Genomic DNA, 21,040 nt, shown 5'->3' with positions numbered 1-21,040 from the left:
GCTATTTTCATAGATCTGTCAATAGCTTTCGGCACAGTCTGGTGATAAGAAATGATTTATAATCTCTTACGTACTATTCGTATAGATACGCAGATGATACGGTTTTAATGGCGGAGACAGTAGACGACCTGCAAGACATTTTAAACAAGGTAGTCACAGCTAGTGAAGAGAAAGGGTTAACAATGAATGCCAAGAAGACGAAATTCATGATTATTTTAAAAAAACAAAGATTGAGTGCAAACCTGTACATTCACAATAACGAAATCGAACGGGTGCACAAATATAAATATTTGGGAACAAGCGTTGATAACAACAACGACATCACAGAAGAAATAAAAACTAGAATTGGAAAGGCTCGAGCTGCTTTTGTTAAAATGAAGGACATTCTGGGAAGTCATGACATTAACCTAAAAATGAGATTGGTTAGATGCTACATCTTCTCGATACTGCTGTACGTAGTAGAGACTTGGACTTTAAACAAGAGCATTACCGATAAACTAGAGGCCTTCGAAATGTGGATATACAGAAGAATTTTGAAAATACCTTGGACAGACAAAATAACAAATAGTGTAGTTCTTCGAAGATTAAACAAAGAACGGGAGTTGTTGATCACCATCGAGTGAACAAACTTTGAATATCTTGGTCATGTGATGAAAGGGAAAAAGTACCGATTGCTCCAGTTAATTATCCAAGGAAAGATTCAAGGCAAACGAGGCGTATATCTTGGCTGCGCAATTTAAGAGACTGGTTCCAGTGCATATCTAACCAATTATTTAGAGCAACAGCTTCAAAGATACGAATAGAAATGATGATTGCCAAACTCTGTAGCGGAGAGGGCACTTGAAGAAGAAGACGCAATATTCCTTGCAAATTAATTAGACGCAATATTCCTTGCAGATTAATAGAAAATATTATTAAAGATAGAGTATTTTAAGTACCCAATTATCTACTATTAAGATAGTCTACCACAAGGCTCAGTTCTTGCTCACATAATGTGAGTGAAATTTTTACTAGAAAAAGAAGTCTTAATGGCGTGTTTTTGTACGCTTTTTAAGTCAGTATAGACAAAAACGGAAAAGCTTTCTATAATCAACTACTATAAAATATTGTTTGAAGATATTTTAAGAAGATATTCCATTATACATGACACATTTAATTTTGTTCTAGTTGCCAATGTATCATCATTCTTTAATTTTGTTTTGATTATATTTTTTAAAGTTTTATCTAATGATATTTGTGAACTACATATTTATGTCAAAACTTACTAAAATAATATTTAAATTAAATTCAATATTCGGTAACTTATTTAAAAAAATGTTCTATATTTTTTATGTGTCATTTTTTTGCAAATGGTTGTATAATATTTAATAAAAACTTTCACAAGTCACTACAAAGAGAATTCATAATACAAATTTGTCTAATTGGTGTATTCGCTTTATGAAATTTAGGTACTCTATAAAAATGGGGTCTCGTGCTGTAATGAGGTGTAATTAATCTTCTTTGATAATTTGTTAAATAATTTTTAAACTTGAATAAAGTTCTACATATTCTGTTTTTATTGATACTATGTACTGATAATACTTATTTTCAATTAAATAATAAATTCTATAAACAAAATTTTGCTTTAGCGATGGGCTCTAGTTTATCTCCATTATTATCCAATATATTTATGGAAGATTTTGAAATAAATATTATTTCTAAACAAAATTTAAAACCCACAGTATGGTGGAGATATGAAGATGATGTTTTCTCAATATGACCTCATGGATCAGAGAATGTTCAGAGACACATTGCTGATTGATTTAAATGATAAAGAAGAGACAGTAACATTTACCATGGAAAAAGGAAAATAATAACACAATATCTTTGGGGAGACTTAGGTGTATAGAAAACAAACACATAAACAGATATCTAAATTACAAATCAAATCATAATATCAATATTAAAAAGGGAATCATTAAAGCCTTATACGATAAAGCCAAAATTACTTGTTTTAACGAAAATGCGTTCTTATAGGGGAAACGCTTGTTAACATATGTTTTATTAAAAAAATAATTCTTCTTTATCGTTTATAACTAAGGAATTTTTCACAATCGACAGAAAGGAACGGATCAACTTAGAATGAGATCCTACAGCATCCAAAAGGAATAATAAGAGGAAATTACCAATACCATACATAAAAGGATTATCAGAAAAACTTAAAACAATAGGAAGCAAATTCAACAACAGTCAACAGAACAAACACATTGAGATCCATTTTATCTAAAACTAAACATAACAATGAACAAGAAATGACAAAGAATTGCATTTATAAAATACCTTGTGAATGCGATCAGTTTTATTTACGTGAAACATCAATGCCATTAAATGTTAGAATAAGTGAACATAAATCTTATATTAAAAATAGAGAATTTGATAGATATCAAATATGTAAACACGCATGGGAAAATAAACATAGTGAACACACATGCTTCAGTGGAACAATTCAAGTATAGTCCTGAAAGAAACGGATGGTATGTAAAAAGAAAAAAAATCAAAGAAGCGGGCTTAATTATGATAAATGAGACCAAATGTGTCGCAAATTCCTCGGCAGAATGCAGTACCGGTTACCTATATTAAAAGAGGAAGTCAATAAAAAGAAAATACCACTATCATTAAGTCAATAACATATCAAGGATACATACTTTATATTTTTAAATAACATACATCTAAAATCAGATTTTGGTGTTTATTGAGACTAAACTAATGTAAGAATACATATCGGGATAGTATTATGAGGTTTTTTCCCTGGTTTGTTCCTCATGATTTACTAATTAATAACTCACAAGAGAATTTTACGGTCATTGCTAAAACTAGACACGAGACATTGACAACCACTACAGTTGGTTGTCTTTTTATAGACGAATCACACGCTATAATTTTTCTGAGGATATTCTTAAGTTAAAGTTAATTTCATGTAATCGAATAAACTCTCTTACAATAAAGTCGTCTCAGGAACGCATCTTAGCAAGATTGGCAATATCATTTTAAAGTCGTCTACATTAAAATATATAATATATGTCCGAATTGTCAATATGAATGAGTCAGATAAAATTAAATTATTAAAAGAATTTTTCACCAAGTAACAAAAAAACAAATTTTGTTTAATTTATCAATGTTTTGTATTTTGAAAACGATTTCAGAAGTGGAAATCAAAACTTTAAAAATATACTTATTTTAAACTCAAATTGTAACTTATTCCCATTAAAAGTAGTAGTTACATTAAGATGCCATGAGTAAATAGCTTCCGAACAATATTAGGAAGAGATAATCAAACATTGAACCTTACTAGAAAAGTACTGAATAAGATACAAGGGGCACATAGAGCAGTGGAGAGGTCAATGTTGAATATATACCTCAGAGTTTTAAATCAAATAGTTACGAGAAAAACTGATGTTTCGAACTAAATTAAGAGAATTACAACGCTAAAATGAAACTAAGCAGGCCATGTTGCCAGAGTTAGAGAAGGAAGAAAGACATCAATAGCATCCAACACAACTGGATTCAAGGTGGAAGGCGCTGAATATTATATAAACAATTGAAAACATCTATCAAAACAAAAAGAAGCAAATCAAAATAGATGGAAAGCTTACGTAACCTACAGATACAGTCAATGGAAGAAGATAGGGAGATTCACTAAGCCATATACTATTTAGCCAAATTATGGATGAAGTCATACATGGCTCCAATAGAGGAATAGGATAGAGAATGGAAAACAGCAAAATTAAAATTTTCTAAAAACAATAAGATAGTGGACCACGCAAAGATAATGGAATTTGGACCAAAAAAGCGTAAAACATTAAGAGTTAATGAATGTCCAAAGATATAAAACGCTCTCTACATGTGGTCATGTGGTTCCTGCAAGAGCATTTTAAACACATTTCTGTATCTGGAGAATTATCAAAGCTAAAGAAATCGAATTTTATAAAGAAATTACAAAGAAAGATGATTTTTATACTAGTGTTGGGTGGCTGGATAAGTTTAAAAAGCGATTTGGTATCCTTCTGTAACTATATCGGATGAAGCACTGTTAAGCAGCGAATTCGGTGGGCAGTCATTTTTCCAGCATTTTTAAGACAAAGTAGAAGAACTGGGTAACCCAAAAACAAATCCAAACTTTATAACATTTGGATACGTGGTATTTTTTAAAAGGTGATAACAACAAATCTGTTCGTGGATGGTTTACGAGCTATTTTTCAATCGATTTAGCTCACTTTTTACTATGGGAATAGCTCATAACCTAAAATTCCATAAAAATTGGGTTACGAGGTATTAGAATTACACCAGCGAATTATTTATACTGAAATACTTTTTCGAAATATTCAATAGAAACCGAACTTAAATAGAAAACGATTAAAAAAAGAACAAAAGATTTGAGTTATGGTAAGCAGCTAATAAATCGAGAAAGATTATTAATATCGTAAATATTGCAAGATTATAGATCTGTGCCATTAAATATGTCTATATTAACACCTAATCAAGGTTTATTTATATTCATGCAAAACTATTATTATAGTATCAAAAATAAATCAATAAATTAAAAATATCTGTAGATACAAATTTGTATCAAGGGCCTTTCTTCTTCAATCGTCATTTGAAGTTGCCCGGTAAAATTTTATCTCTATGTTGCATTTAAAAAAATGAAGCGGTCGGCATCCAAAACCAGATTTTCGCTGCAGGAACCGTGTCCACATTCTCATTTATAACTGAATCACAATACGCATTGTAAATTTAAATCGAGAATTATAGTCCTATATGAAAATAAACATTTTAAAATTATTAATTGCTATCAAATTCACACTCAATAAATTACCTGGTCGGTTTTTGTTCAGTTGGTTTGTTATTGAGTTTTTTGACCTTAAACGATGTATACGTGTGTTAAACGTGTTTAAAGCAAATTATTGATGTTACAGATATTGAATGTATAGCATTTTAATATTAGACCAGGGAATAACAATATTTTTCAGTTTTCAGTGCAGAGCAATATTTAAAAAAAAATAAGAATATAACTCAAATGATATTGTAATGGTAACATACCTGCTAATGGTGAATAATAGTGATTAAATTATAAATAAAGATCGTTTTTAGGTAGTCAAATATCTAAAAACGCGTTCTCTATCTCTTATTGCTTACTGTGATTGTCGTTTAAAACCATATTTTTAATTTGTTTATTTATATATCTATAATATAAAAATGAATCGCAAATGTGTTGGTAAGCGGATAACTCAATAACGCATAAACCAATCTTAACAATTATTTTTGTATAATGTTCCTTGAAGTCTAAGTCGGCGAGAAAAATTCGAATAATTTCCGGGAAACCCCTAAAACAGCTCTTTTTCCCATACAAATATTTTCTAACTAAATTCCTATTTAACTATTCATGAGAGACACCCTACTGTTGTTCATTTAGCTGTGCATTTAGAAAATGGACAAAGAGTATATTTTACAGCACAGAACGCAGTACAAAGAGCAGCTCAGCCACCATCTACCACATTAAACAGTTTTTTTGAGATATGCCAAAACGATGCTTTTACGATACGACAGAAACAAGGAAAACCAGTTCCAGCATACCCAGATGTATATTCTACCGATACGATTGATCGAATTTATTCAGTACATCCAAGAAATGATGCATGTTTTTATTTACGACTGCTATTAGTCAATATACGTGGCCCAACATCATTCCAACATTTACGAACTGTTGATAGTGATTTGTGTGGATCATACAGAGAAGCCTGCCAACGTTTGCAATTGCTAGAAAATGACGCCCATTAAGATCAAACTCTCAATGATGCTGTAATATCATCACAAGCTCATTAAATACGAACATTGTTTTCTATAATCTTATCTACAGGCTTCCCATCAAAGCCAAATGATTTGTGGATCAAGTACAAAGATAATATGTGTGATGATATTTTGTATCAAATATGGATTAGAAGAGGAAATCCAAATATACAAATAAGCGAAGAAATTTACAATGAAGCATTGATTTCAATTAAGGACATGTGCTTGATGATGTCAAACAAACTATTATTTCAATTAGGTCTGGCCGCGCCCAATCATCCAATGCATAATGCTTTTAACCAAGAGTTGCACCGAGAAAAACTGTATGATCTCAACACTTTGAAAGAATTAGTTTAAACAAATCTTCCACTATTGAATGAACAACAGAAGTATATATTTGATACACTTATGAAAGTAACAAATGATAAAACAGGAGGAATTTACTTCTTAGATGTACCTTGCGAAATTGCACTTGCAGTCGCTTCGTCGGGAATCACAGCAACTTTGCTTGAAGGTGGTCGAACAGCCCATTCAGCACTAAAATTGCCATTAAACATGCAAAGCAACGAAACTCCAACCTGTAACATTTCGAAGAACTCTGCAATGGCAAAGGTTTTACAGCAATGTGAATTGATTGGTTGAGATGAATGCACGATGGCACATAAAAAATCTTTGGAGGCTTTAGATAGAACCTGACAAGATCTACGGAGCAATCATAACCCATTTGGTGGTGCAATGATTTTATTAGCAGGAGATTTTCGTCAAACATTGCCAGTGATTCCACGATCAACGCCAGCTGATGAACTCAATGCATGTTTAAAGTCCTCCAATTTGTGGAAACATGTCAAGGTATTACACTTAAGCAAGAATATGCATATCGAGTTGCAAAATGACCAATCTGGAGACATATTCTCTAAACAACTCATTGACATTGGTAATGGCAAATTTCTTATAGACACCTTGACTGGTTGCATTAACTTTCCTCAAAGTTTTTGTCTGTTAACTCGATCAAAAGATGAACTTATCCAAAAGGTGTTTCCAGATGTTGCTCAAAATTACAGAAACCATGATTGGTTTAGCGAACGGGCTATATTGGCTGCAAAAAACATAGATATAAATGAATTAAATTTTAAAATTTAAGAACAAATTACAGGCGAATTGAGGATCTATAAATCAGTTGATACGGCTACTAACCAAGATGATATCGTCAACTATCTACCTGAATTTTTAAACTCATTGGATTTACCAGGATTGCCACCTCACAATTTTTAATTAAAGATTATATCGGTAGTTATAAAGTTGAGAAATATCAACCAACCGCGTCTTTGCAACGGCACACGGTTAACAATAAAACAATTATTGAACAACGTGATAGAACCAACTATACTGAAAGGAAAGTATAAAGGAGAAGACGTTTTAATACCACGCATCTCAATGATTCCTACTGATGTACCATTTGAATTTTAACGACTACAGTTTTCAGTGCGGCTTGCTTTTACTATGACCATAAATTAGTCCCAGGGCAATCATTAGGTGTTTGTGGTATTAATCTAGAAAACCTATGTTTCTCACATGGTCAATTGTATGTTGCCTGTTATTGTGTTGGAAAATAATCAGATTTGTTTGTATATTCACCAGGTAATCAAACAAAAAACATTGTATATCATAAAGCACTACAATAAAAATAAAACAGATTTTTGTTAATAATCATGATTCACTTGATTTACAATCAGGCGATTACTGAAAATACTTTTATGGTATACATTTTATTCCATTATTCTTTATTGCATCGGTTATTAACCCTATGGTAATAATAATAATAAATAATTAATTATCTCTATGTTTTGTCATTGAAGCACCCACTCTAAATATTTGTCATTTTTAGGTTCCCATTATCACTTTAGATTATTTTTCAATCAGGTTTGAACCGTAAGTTCCCCTCTTAGTTTGAAGCCCTCTGGCAGACCAGTCGGGGTTTTTAGTGGGTCCAAAAGGATAGCCAAAGTTCGTGGAAGCGAAGATACTTAGGTCACCCGAGCTGACCCTCACACACCTCCCTATCATCATAGTGACGTTTCTGTTTAGGAGAATTAAAGAAATAAACTGCCATATTCCAAATCTATTTGACAGAACGAAGTCTGTCGGGTCCGCTAGTATATATATATATATATATATATATATATATATATATATATATATATATATATATACATAGAAAAAGCCGAACACAAACCCAAACTTTGGCTTAGGTACTTTTATAATCTGGACACATGATGGAGAAGAAAAACTAAAGGTATTTTTGGAACACATCAATAATATACACAATAAAAACCAGTTAACTATGGAACTGGAAGAAAACGAAGAACTACCATTTTTAGATGTGTTAATAATAAAGAAGGAAGACAGGCACATATGACCCACAGTATACCGAAAACCCACACATACCGACAGATACCTACAAGCCGATCCACAACACCATCTTGCAAAATTACATTCAGTCATTAAAACCCTGGTGACACGATCCGAAAGACTGACAGATGAAGAACATAAAAATAAAGAAATGCGTAATGTGAAAAGAGCGCTAAGAAAGAACAGCTTTCCAAGATTTATCATTGAAAATCATCATAATGCTCAAAAATAAATTAAGGATCCAACAGAATAGAAAAAACCGATTGCAAAAGCCATTCTTACATATATGTAAAGGGTATAACAGAGAAAATAGGGAGAGTGCTAAGAAACCACAAAATAGAAACGATATTTAATACTGACAGAAAAATCTCAACCATTTTACCACCTGCCAAAACAAAAATATCATTAGAAAATCAAGGACTAAACGAGATTTCATGTGGGGACTGTGACAAATCGTACATTGGACAGATCAGCCAAAGAATCAATGTTAGACTAAAAGAACATCGAAATACCATCGAAAGGAGAGAAAAACGTCGTTCCTTGCCCAACATGTCTCAAACACAGGACAATAAACCTGAACCAAACTACGATACTAGCTAACATTGAAATTAAAAGAAAACACGAAATCAGAGAATTAATAGAAATAGAAAAAAATCCCAACAGTCTAAACCAAAGACATGATGCTCAAAGGCTTCCAACAACATGGCAAACGGTATTAAAGAAAAGATACATCAGACCGACTAATAGGACCCCTTCTAGCTACACACGGACAGGACCAATCACAAGAAGCCTTGCAGCTATAAAAAGTAAACGCATCGACCAGCGCTACTACCTGACTTGATAATATTTTTTTGCTGAAATAAATCTAAAAAGCGCTACTGTAGATTACGGGTGAAATTTAAATAAAATCTGGATTAAAGAAAGGGGGCTCAAAAGTTGGATTCTACTGTGGATAACATAAAAATTAACCCAAGGGGAAGGTTAGTTTTGGAATAGAAGTTGAACGAAGAATTCCAGGTCTAGATACGAACGAAGTTCACCATGCAAACCGGCACTCAGGTGTTTTGAACGCCACAACGGCGTGCTTTGGGACGTGAGTCTACAAATCCTGTAGAAACGGATCTGCCAATCGCTAGCCTATCTCAATACAAAACTTAGTTATTATTTTTAAATTACTAAAACGGGGGGGCGAAACAGAGGAAAAACAAATTAAGAAACCACAATAAATAACTATATTATTAAAGGCATTTGGCAATGTAAACAAACACTTACGATTCTGCTAGCGGCATTTTCGAATGCAAATAAATTTTGGTTACTCTAATCGATGATTTTGACACAAAATGAAAAGCTTTAAATAGGAACTTAAGAGATTTAATATTTAAAAAGAATGACGCCATTTAATCAATGCAATTTGGGCTGAATAAATACATTTAAATTATGTTTATTCTCGTTTGAAGTTCTTAGATGCAATTAAAAAGTCTATAAAAAACCCTCTTTCGGATATTTGAAATACCTGAATTAAAATGTTATACAGAATGGAACAATACATGCTACATAGGTACATATTTAAAATGAACAATTTATATAAGAAAATAGAATTTAAAATAAACCAGATCTTAATAAAAATAAGGAAGATAATATAAAAGGCGTAAATGTTAACCAAAAATGAGAGAAAATTAATAACTATCATTTAGAGAAAAGGAAAACTTTAAATAACAGAAGAGAGTTTAAAGCATATAGAAAAAATTAAACATAGATCAAAATACCTGAATAAATCCCCAATAATTCAGGGAAATAGACATCACATTTAACGAGGATATTGGAGGTGTATCTATAAGAGACACAAGGAAATAGTAAAACTGGATAATAAATACCCCACACAAAAATGCCGCCTTTAAAGTTTGTTGTCGTAAAAGAATACTAGGTACATATATCATGAATCAAAAGGGGAAGTAATTATAAGAATAGGAAATGAACCAGACGTAAAATTTACCATCAAAATATAAACATTTGAGGAGTTTGCTGTAAGAAGGATGCAGCTCCATATTTAGACCGTTTTGGGTGGAAACATATGCCATAATTAAAAAAAATTGGCAGATTGACTGGTATAAGAACGATGCAGATCCGATAATAAATAAAGGAATTATACGTCTTTACGGATCTGCCTCCTCACTCATTTGGTGCAAGAAGGGTGCAGCTCCGGACCTGCATCCTTTTTGCACCAAATGATTGTGAATGTTAGGAGATTTTCGTGGAATATAAGGTCATCTTCTGTTGGCGCTGGGCCGGCAGGGCAGCTGATTTTTAAATCAGGGCAGCTGATTTTTGCTGCGCAAAACAAAAACTCAGTAATGATTCAGTTTCTGTATTTGCTGGTGAGAACTAGGTCTACTGACAAGATAGAGCACCCCTTTTCTGAGCCAGAACATAGCTTTCTTTCCTGTGATCGCTGCTTTGGAGTTATTGAGAAGTTTTTAAGAAAGAAGGACTACATTTTTAGCCACCAACAATATGCTGATTTTTTTAAACAATCATCCAAACATTTCCATTCTGGTAAAACAAAATATGATCCTGAACTTTAGTGGTCACTATGAAAGACATTTCCAAATACCGAATTTTCCAGTACAGCAATGAACATTTCGATGGTATTAAAGTCAGTTTATCTACTGGCCTTCCGAATTTTCACTTATTCCAAATCTTGAGAAACCTTGACAGCGACCTCTCAGTTTCTTTTGATATTTCTGTCTATTGCAATACTATATCTGTCAAAAAAACCAAATATGCAGATGTAATGCAGTTGGAAAACACGATTCGTTGCTATGGACCAACTGGTTTTTTACACCCATCTCACAAGTGATGCAGCCATGGCAGAGAACCAGAAAACCAAATCATCTGGAACGGATGATGACGACTAGGTAGATGAATGAAGAATGGGTTTGCCTATATGTTTAATGTGTTTAATGTTTTATTTTTTTTTCTGAATACTATTTTTTGACACCAACCTGTTTTTGTATTTGTGTAGTAGGCAAACCATAGTCGTTTGATTGTTGTAACCGAATAAAAGAGTTTTTGTTGAGAATTTGTTTTTTTTTTCTTAAAAATTATGGTAAAAAAGTATTATTTCACGTGTTTGGTGCAAGAAAGATGCAGATCCAGCTTTTTTCAATTTTTTTTTCTTATTTTTTCAAAAATTATCTACTTGAAAATAGTCTCAAGTATTGAGTAAATCTGTTTGTCATCGATTGATATTATGTCTTTCGGGTTAAAATAAAAACTTTTATTAAAAAACAGTTTTTTTTTAATTTACCAACAATTACCAAATATGGAACTGAATCCTTCTTACAGCAAACTCCTCATTTAAGTAGGTTAGACACATTTTTCAGAAGCGTCTGTTATGCACCTGTTACACTACAACCAATTGGCTTATTATACATCTCCCATTTATTCAGGATACCCATTTCATAATTCAGAGTATACACGTCTAGGCGATGGGTACTAAATATTTTTTGGAGTTACTTTCTAGTCTCCAAACACTGTTTGCCGCCTGCGATCTTGTGCCTTATAGTTATGAAAAATATCGTTAACTGTTTTTTTGCAAGCTGGTATAGAGTCTGCAGATTATGCCGACCTAATGAATTATATGCAGGTGTCTCTTAATTAAGGCCTGTCCAGTAAAGAAGCCTGTTGTTATTCTGAGCTGATTCTGGTATGATTAGAACATAACCTTTATTAGTGCATGCCGCTCAAATAAAAATTTTGTTATAGCCGGGTATAGTTTCCCATTGGGAGTTCTATTGGGTTTCAAATACGGCTTTGAAGCGAAGTGTATTGTATCTGATTCATCCACACCGGTGTGATACAGTTATGATACTTCAGTATATAGAATTCTTCTAAATATTTCCAGATAGGGTCTACCTTTGGGCTTCTAAAAGCCCACATAGCCGCTTCACTCTCTGTGTATATAAAATATGGCTATGCTACCATCCTAATTACCGCTCTCTCATTTTGGCACCAATTGATGCCATTTCTCTATTTCACCTAATATTCTCATTCTTAATTTTATCCTTTTTGTCACACCACTCATCCATCTAATAATTCTTATTTCCGCCACATGCATTCGTTGTTCCTCTTTCTTTTTAACTGCTCAACATTCAGTTTTATACATCATAGCTAATCTTACAGCAGTTTAATCGAGCTTTTGAGAATTTGTCTCGAGCTTCATTGTTTTTTTTTTTTTTTGTCACACAACACACCACTCGCTTCCTTCCACTTCACCCATTCAATTCTAGTTCTACTGCATGCAACTCAATCTATTTTTCCATTACTCTGTAATAGCGATCCTAGTTACTTAAAACTATTACTTTCCACAATCATTTTACCATCCAAAGATATCATTTTATTTGTAGTAACTTTATCTTTAAATGAACATTTTAAATACTCTTTTTTATCCTTTTTTAAAGTTTTAAACCTTTTTACTCAATAGTTTGTCTCCACTGTTCCAGTTGTTGTTCTAACTCGCTTTTGCTATTTCCTACTAACACTACATCATCACCATACATTAAGTACCAGGAAATGTTACCCTGTAGTTTTGCTGTTATCTGATCCAGATAACAGTGAATTAGTTTCACTCACAACTAATGAGAATACATAAGGACTAAACACCAAGCCTTAGTGCAATCCAACTTCTACAGGACATGTATCAGTCTCTCTCCCACCTGTCCGAACACTAGTTTATACATGTCTCTTACAATCTTTATATATTCACCAAGGACTCCTTTCTTATTGAGTGAGCACCATTTCTCTTGTGGAACTCTATCAATGCTTTCTCGAGGTGGAAAATGAAAACCAGATAAGCTTTTGTTTATCTTATAGTTTTCCATTAACTACCTTATAGTGAAAATTTCATCTGTTTTTGATTTGCCTTACATAAAGCCCAGAATATTTCCCTAAATAAGTGCTAAAAATATAAGCCTTAGGAAACCTGAAGCTACATCATCTGCACGAACGCAGGTATTTAATAAAGTTGTTGTTATGAAGTTTTTTAATCTGCTTAAATCAGCTCTTTTCTGAAAACTGTTCATTCAATAATAAAGCTATTTATATTTACTATAAAACAAATACGTACATTTTCTTCAAATCATTTTCTGATGTAATGTTGTTGACCATAAAAGCCTGTAGTGCAAAGTCAAGTTGAGACTATAGATGAAAAACATCAAAAAATAGGTAGATTTAGGCTAGACTTCGTTTGGCTAGAGTAATAATTAATCTTAATTAAAGGAGACGAAGGTCCTAAAGGGGACACTCGTAGAAGAAGGTCCTTAAATTTTAAAGAGTAGTTTATTTGATGAGGAAAGAAAGAACTTACTACAACAAACATTTTTCTAGGTCTAAAATACAAAGGATTATCACTTAAAATATTTGGAGATTAATCTGTTTTTTTGTCGAAGATAATAATAGTCTCCCGTTTTATACCGCTCTCGGCTTTGGGAGTATAGCAGGGTGGTCTGCTATATCTAGGGCCTACGGTATACAAGGAAGGTAACATGGCCAGTGCTACGCTTCAACTGCCTATTTTTACCCCTGGTTTTACCCAAGGTACTCATTTTATTCGGGCTGAGTCGACCTGGGGCCTATAGACATTTTTAAAAATGTCTAGTTATTCTTTGCCGGCGGTAGGATTCGAACTCCGGACCACCGGCATGCGAGGCAAGCATCGTACCGCTTGCGCTACGCAGTCCCTGTCGAAGATAATTTAGATTTTAATGACTGTGTTTTATGCATGTCTAAAGCACAACACTGTAACCATAACGCCGTCATCGCTTGGCAACAGCTAGCCCGCTCTGCATGATTGCACTCCCAAAAACAACCTACCCTTACCATCGATGCTCGCTGTGGATGGAACACTGCCCAGAAGTATAAAATGCCGTGAAGTACGACGAGTGCTAAGTTACACCAGAGATAAATCACTTCAAAAAACAACAACAATGCACAATGAAGACAGTTCGTAGCTCAAAAACACTCGTGAACAATCGCCAATTAAAACGTGGGCCCGGTTGCCTAAAAAAGGACAAGCTCTATATTATTATATTGTTTCATATTTTATATATTTTTTGATTTTTGTTTCAGGGCTACCTACAAAAAAAACCAAAAAAATACACAAAAAACCGGCCTCGGCCACCAAAAAAAAATTAACAAAAACCCCAAAAACCCGGTCACGTATGACCCAACCCCTTGAGTACCAAGTCGCCGAACTGAGCCTGGCTCAGAGCGGAGTCCAAGTAAGATATTTTAGTTCGCGGATAAGCCACATTAAGATAACAGGAATATAGCGTCAATGCGCTGTCCCGAGTTTTGCATTGGGTTAGGAAACCATGTTGGGGTTCTCTTACCCAGAACCTCCACATGAAGAGCATTTGGCTGATAGTTGTACCCCTATCGCGCATCAGAGTGCTATAGGGGGAAAAGGAATGGTCTGGAACATTGAAGCGCGGTGGAGTGACTCCTGTTTTTTACTCGAGTTAATACACCTCGCTCCAATGAATTGTTACACCCAATCGTAATTCTTAGGGGTGAACATTTCTCACAGGCTGGGTTTAATTAAATTGCTTGCTTGCTTGAGTGCTAAGTTTTATCGTGAGTATTATTCTGACAAGAACTTCTTTCCCGGTGTCTAAGTATTGATTAGCGGTCACCGTCCTTTCCCGTCGCTGCGATCAAGTATTGACCGATCCGTACAGCACCTCGCCTTGGCCAAGTACTGATCGGTCTCTCCCTGGTCTTTGAAGATTGACTAAAGATCTTCCTAAGTTCTACCCATTCGAATGCCACTAATATTTATTTTAATTCATCGGCATCAACATTGAAGATCGCATCAGTTTTGTTTTACTTAAGAGGATTCGTCTTTTTTTATTTTACGGATTGTGTAGAAGTAAATTTTATTTTATTTTTTAGTTATTTAAATATGTTTTTGTATAAACTAAATTTCAGTTTAATTCTGGTGTCTGATAGGGCTACCTGTCACAGCACAAACTCGTTCTGCGTATCTATGAATTTTCATAAAATTTAAATAATGCTATTTTATTCATGGCTTAGTTTGTCTGCCTTATGATATGTAAGTGAGATATGTTTTCAACGGCAATACTAGAGGTTGATCAATGAAAACAACATATAAAATATTAAAAATTTATTACAGAAGTTGTGCTCGAATAGTTTTGACGGACACTAATCACTATGCATCTAAAAATGCACAATACACTGTTTGCAAAAATATACAACATTCTAACAGTTACTTTATACAATTATTAAATATTTACATTTTTACACATTAAAATATACAAGATGTTTCATTTTTTAAGAAATAATTGTTCTGTTTATTATAGCCAACCTTTTTTTGTAATTTATTGTAAAAATCACACAAGACTTTATAAAATAAACTAAAAAAAATTGTTTAAGCTCAACTGGCGTTGTGGTTTCAGGCGAACCCACAGTACTTTTTAAATCCATAAAAAATTTACAAATTTAGCATTCTACCTTTAAGAGCGTAGGCGCAAAATTTCGGGCCAATGCTTTTTAAATGCATTCATTTTTTTCGAATCCTGAGAAAACTAATAGAAGTATTTTTGAAAAATTTAAACGCAGAATGAAAGAATACATTATTACTGAGGGCCGAAAGTCCCTGAAAACTTCTATAATGTTTATTTTAATAAGTTACAGGGGTGAAAAGAAAGAGAAAATTTAGTATTATTTTTAATTTCAAATATCTCATTCAAAAAAACTTTTTGTTTATTCTACGGGACTTTCGGCCCTCGGTAATAATGTAGTCTTTCATTCTGTGTTTAAATTTTTCAAAAATATTTGTTAGTTTTCTCAGGATTCGAAAAAAATGAATGCATTTAAAAAGCATTGGCACGAAATTTTGCGCCTACGCTCTTGTTCGTGCCCTCTTAAGACACTTTGATACACACGTCAACTGTGATTCAGTAGTGCTCTGAATAGCCAGCGGTAAAGTTTATTTAGGGTCTGTGTGGTATAGACCCTAATAGTGTTTTATTTCTAAAATGGGTTCTTCCTAAAGAGAGTATTTCGTGTAAGGCGGTGATATGATAAATTAGAAAGCGAGTCTAGTGATTATAAGGACTACAACGACAACGATTTTTCTCCAGAGAGTGGCCATAACAGCGGGAAAATACTGAAACACAAGAAAGTCAGGGTATAGGTAAAAAAGAGGGGCCAGAAACAACAAACGGAAAGTTTTATTTTGGTAAAAATCAATACAAGTGGTCTGTTCTTCCGGCAATCCAGATTTTAATATAAGAACAAAAAACACAACTGTTGGTTTGACATTAATTTCCAAAAACAGAACTAAAAGGAAGAAAATAACTATGGAACAATTAAAAGAATCATTTGAAATTATTAAGGTAGGAAAAGCATGTCAAATGGGAATTGAACTTTAAGTTATAATAATCCTAGGTCGTGAAGGAAGAGAACAGTTTTTGGAAATACTGCAAGACGTATTAAGAACAAAGAACATATTGAAAAAATGGGGAAATAACATCTAAACCGATACATAAAAAGGGTGGTAATACCGAGCTACAAAACTACACAACAATATTAGGCAAGAAATAAGCAATAGGCGTAAAGACTTAATAAGAATTTTGCGAATATTTGGATTTAAAGAAAAAATATTAAATAAATTAATAGCACTCCTAAAGATGAAATTCTTAATACATAAATACTAAAGCAAATACAATCTGGGATATGGGACAGAATCAATGAAGAATCTATTAAGAGAATAACTAAACAGAAAAGTATGATAACCAAAATGGAAATAAAACAACTTAAATGGTTTTAATTCATCGTAAGTTAAAAAAATGGTAGATGCTAAAAGAATATATAAAAGGAGAAAATGCACACCAAGAAGAGGGTAAAAACGTAAAATAAAACAAAACAGCTGAGAACAAAAAGAAATAAATATTGGGTCAAGGATCGTTATGCATTGAGAATGTGGCTTAGGGCTAAAATAGATGAATCCAATAACTTTAATGGCTACAAAAATATGAGAACCAGAAGAAGAATAATAAAGAATATTAAAATAGTCTTTATTGTAGATTGATTGTTAAGCATTGTGTCTAAACTAAGAATTGCGTGAAAACTAATATTTAAACGGATAAATTTTGCATTCTATTTACATTTTTGCCTTAATATTTGTTTATTTAGATTTTAAATATTTTTCCTCTTTCTGATATAATCTTTTGGACAATATTTTCAGTATATACTTTGGTTTGTTTTGTATGTATTAAAGGTGTTTTCAAACAGTTTACACAGTTATTACTACATTTTAACTGGTTGTTTTAATTGAGTAATTTGAAATGCCTTTAAAACAATTTATAGTGTTTAAAAGCAATTACCAATTTATCTAATTACTTATAATTACAAGTCTTAGTTCTTATTTGCTAATACCGTAAATTCTCAACTGTCTACTTATTTTGAGTTTTTTTGTGTTAATAATATTTTTGACTATGGGCACCCAAAATATAAAGGACTAACTTACAGATTTGAAAGCCAAATCTGATGATTAAAGTGAACATCAATATGATCAAGACTAAGGAAATCAGAATCTACAACCAATATTATGCTGAATGTACCTGTTTTGCTACCTTGGAGGTATGATGACAAAAGACATAGTTTACAGTTTGTTTAAATGTTAAAACCATATATTAATAATCAATTTCCATTTGTAACAGCATTTTATTGGCTACAGAACGTTTATTTTTTTTTTGAAAGTAAAACAGAAAAAATTCCCAAAATTATTGCTAATCTTAGTAAGAGAAGAAAAAAATGACAAACCCAATTTAGTACAATCTTGTTGCATTTTAACTTTAAATATTCAAATAAGTACACACCAAAGAAATCTTAAAAATATTCGCCATCGATTAAAGAATTGAAGACAAATTCTCTCTCCGATTATCATTTGTATAATAATGTTAGCTAGCGTTCTGAATTCATGAAACAAGAGATCACACACACGCTTTTTGTTTTCTAAATAGGGGGCTTCTGTGTTAATGAAGGTTAACTTTCAAAGTTTTCTTTATTTATGTATCTAATTTTGTTTAAATCGATCTGCTGAAGACCAGGGATTGGTTATAGAGTACATAAAAAGTGATCAGTAAAAGTACACCACATGATTGCTAAAAAATCAAGTGACTTACGTAAAATGGAGTACATTGTGTTCTATAATAGTAATAAGTAACGGTAGTATTACATTGAAGATTATAAGGCATATAAAGAAAAAAGAAAAGAGGTTAAAATAGCTGTGAAAGCAGAAAAAGAAAGGTCATGGGAAAAGTTTGGACTAAAAATGACAAATAATTATAGAGAAAACCAAAAACTCTTCTATGGCGCATTAAAACAGCTCAGACAAAAGAAAGAACACATGATGCCGAATATAAAAGACAAGAATGGAAAGGTAATAACAGAAGAAAACCAAATAATGGAAAGATGGAGAGAACATTTCAAAGAGCTAACTCATACAGACGTAGACAACATAGTGGAGATACAAGAAATTAATGAAGAACAAAAAGTAGAACCCATAACAACAGAGGAACTAGAAAAGGCAATTGAAAGAGTTAAATTGGACAAAGCACCAGGCAAGGATGATATCACCCCGGAAATGATAAAATTCATGGGAATAGAGGGAGTGGACAGCATGAAAGAACTAATGAATGATATCATAAAGAGAGCAGAAATACCACAGGACTGGAAGAAAGACATTATACTACCAATACACAAAAAGGGCGACAAGAGAAACTGTAATAATTACCGAGGTATTACTATATCAAGTATTCCTGGGAAGGTATTCGCAAGAATAATAGAAACAAGAATAAAAATCCAAATAGAACCAACTATGGAAGATACACAATGTGGATTCAGGAAGGACAGAAGCACGCAAGACCACATATTCACAATAAGACAAATAAGTGAGAAAGTAATCAATAAAAATAGAGAAATACATATATGCTTTATTGATCTGGAAAAGGCGTTTGACAAAATACAAAGAAAGGACGTATGGAGGACATTAAAGGAAAGAGGAGTTGACAGGATAACAATTGATTTAATAAAGGATATGTACAATAATAATACAAATACGGTGAGAACCAACAACGAGGAATCCGAAGAATTTACTACAAGTCAAGGCGTCAAACAGGGATGCGTGTTGAGCCCACTGCTGTTCTCAGTGGTACTGGATGAAGCAATAAAGAAAGCCAAGAGAAGAATGAGAAAACTAACATTAGGATACTGGCAAATGAAACAGACTCAACTATCAGAGCTTCTATTTGCAGACGACATGGTTTTGATAGCAGAAAACAGAGAAGACCTACAGAACAACCTTGAAATCCTAGAAGAAGAACTGTCAAACATAAATATGAAAATAAATACAGAGAAAACAAAAACAATGATAATTTCAAATAAGAGAAAGACACACGCAATACAATTAAACGGAAAACAACTAGAACAAGTGGAACATTTTAAATACCTAGGAGCAATAATTGAATCAAACGGTAAACAAGACATGGAAATAAATGAGAGAATGGGACGAACAGGAAGCTTATTTAACACTATGAAAACAACATTTTTGGGGAAAAAAGAAATACCGGAGAAGGTAAAAACGGCAGTCGTTAAATCAGTAGTTAGACCTACAATCATCTATAATAGCGAGTCATGGACATTGACAGGAAGACAAAAATCTCGAGTCAATGCTATGGAAATGAGGTTCCTGAGGAAAATAGCAAACAGAAAGAGGACAGACAAAATACGAAACGAAACAATCAGACAAAACCTAAAACTAGAACCAATAAACGAAAAAATAGTAGAGGGGCAACTAAGATAGTTCGGGCACGTGTGTAGAATGTCGAATGAAAGATTAACAAAACGAGTGTTTGAAACGAGAATGCAAGGGAAAAACAAACGAGGAAGACCAAGAGTTAGGTGGGTAGACGAAATCAGAAAAGAAGTTGAGAAGAAAGGATTGACATGGGAAAGTGCACGAAATCTAACACAAGACCGGATAGCATGGAGACAACAGTGCAAATCTTAACCCCACCAGCCTTACACCTAACGGTAGAAAGGCTTAGGACTAAGTAAAAAGTAAGTAAGTAAGTATTACAACCTAAAAAAACTCTTAGTAACTAACAGCGGTTTACAAAACTGCAAAATATGGTATCAAGTACTTTTTTTGCTCATTCTATAATTGCAATAATCTGGACTTAAATTTGGCTAGAAGATAATTCTTAAAATATTTAAAAGTCAGTTTGTTAAAATCACTTCAGGGCGATAGAGTATAGAATGCTTTCTTTCTCCACAGATATATTCCAGAAGATGGTAAGTGCTAATTTACCTATTCAAGAACAAAGAGGGAAAAGAAATGTAAAAGACGAACATTTTAGCAATGATGATTTTGAGGTTCAAGAAAATTGGAAAAAAGACTTTTATACAGGTGTCCCAATAGTTTTTTAAGTTCTTCCGTTTTTTTGCAATGACAATTTCAAGGTGCAAGAAATTTTTAAAGAAAGACTTTTATACAGGTGTCCCATTAGTTTTTTAAGTTTTTCCGTTTTTTAGATACAGAAATATTTCTTGAAAAACCATGGATATTTTTTCAAATATACCGTTTTCGATTTGCAGCTGATTTTTTCCATTAAAACTTGGATTACACAAAAATGTAATAAAAGTATTGTATGTATTATAAACTTTTAACTAAAAACCCATGATGGACAAATAATGAAAACACAGCAATAGAATACAGACAGCA

This window comes from Diabrotica undecimpunctata, chromosome 4, assembly GCF_040954645.1.
Source record: "Diabrotica undecimpunctata isolate CICGRU chromosome 4, icDiaUnde3, whole genome shotgun sequence".
NCBI classification, from domain to species: domain Eukaryota; kingdom Metazoa; phylum Arthropoda; class Insecta; order Coleoptera; family Chrysomelidae; genus Diabrotica; species Diabrotica undecimpunctata.
The sequence above is the reverse complement of the archived record's forward strand: the minus strand, read 5'-3'. Positions refer to the sequence as shown.